Here is a 1,482-nt window from a genome sequence, read left to right as displayed (position 1 = left end):
CTCAATACAGATATCAAATTGCTTATTATAAGTTTTATGAACCTTGAATTAAGTGAGAATTGTATGCTTATGAGAAATTTATATAAGAGGGTCTCTCATTTTCTAAGAATGATGGGTAGTCTTTTTCCTGGGAAGAAATAAATTAATCGCCTTAAAATGTAGTTGCATTGCTCCACATATATTAATTTAAAGACAATGACAGCGTAATTGCATTCGCACGAGGACAGCCGCTCCTAACAACAGTGACACTGCTATATTTAGTCTGCCGTGGTCCTTGCTTTTCAACACGGACATGAAGTTACAACAAATTTCGTCGGCGGGACGTAGCAGGAACCACACGATTCCCACTTAATCTCTAGGGGAAATATCTGACGGGATTAGTTTGCGTTCTCTCTCGACCGCGTACGGTTTCACGTAAAATAAAATAGATTCAGATCGAGTGCTGGCATATTATGGGATGAATTTAATTAATTTCCTGCTTATATCGAAGAAAATTAATTGAAGCTTACCCGATAATTAGGAAATATCATCACTATTTATCCATCTCCATGATGACCTCCGCACGGGATCTGTCGTGTGCAAAACTGAAATATGAAGGGAGAAACTAAGTTTTCAGCGAGTGGCTATTTGTTGGCAATGCCAGACCACAAGATTAAGAGAACCCAGACGAGAGCGGTGCCACTGACCTTGCTAGCCATGACGCCACATGCCAGTTATACTCTGTAATGCTACTGCAGTTACAAATTATCAAGAAAATTGAGCACACTTGTGGATGGGCTGAACGTTATCGCTTTCATGAAGTGACGGACACGTCGAAAGTAAGCTAAGCAGCAAGAAACTGCGAACAACCTTTTCAAATTATTGAAGTTGTCTTTTAGTTTTTCGAACCAACTCATCCATCGTATCACCTATGTAGAATAAAGAATCAGTAAATAAGATGGTGAGCATAATACAAAAAGACGACTCTCTCGAGCTGACAGATTGTGACGACTCATCTATGTTGAGCACTTTTCTGAAGAAGTACTTTTAGTTAGGTAAAACAGGCATGAGTTTTTTCCGATATCTCGAAGATGCTGGAGAAGATCAAATGATCCTCTCCCTCGATAAAATAATCACGGAACAGGGGGCTTTACAGATAAGTAAATAATATAACCTACCTGGTCATACTTACTTGCAAGGGTCGTTGTTCTAATTTGCATAAAACATTTAAGAGAAACGTAATTTCCTTTGGTCTTCAATCTTAATGCTCTGTCGCTGAAGAATTTTTATTGAAAGACAAAATGGCTGCGCTCGTTGTTCCTGCACCAAACCAGACAGAGGGAGCGTGGGTACAACATAAACCAATTGTGCTAGGTAGATGAAAGGTTTTTCTACCACTTATTTTCGCGAAAACTGTGGCCAAGAAATGGAACATCTGTTACCTTGCCCACCTTCATTGTGGTGTGTACAAAACATAAGAAAATGGTAGTAATCAAGAACTCA

The sequence above is a fragment of the Macrobrachium nipponense genome, chromosome 43 (assembly GCF_015104395.2).
Source record: "Macrobrachium nipponense isolate FS-2020 chromosome 43, ASM1510439v2, whole genome shotgun sequence".
In the NCBI taxonomy this organism is placed as follows: Eukaryota; Metazoa; Arthropoda; class Malacostraca; order Decapoda; family Palaemonidae; genus Macrobrachium; species Macrobrachium nipponense.
The sequence above is the reverse complement of the archived record's forward strand: the minus strand, read 5'-3'. Positions refer to the sequence as shown.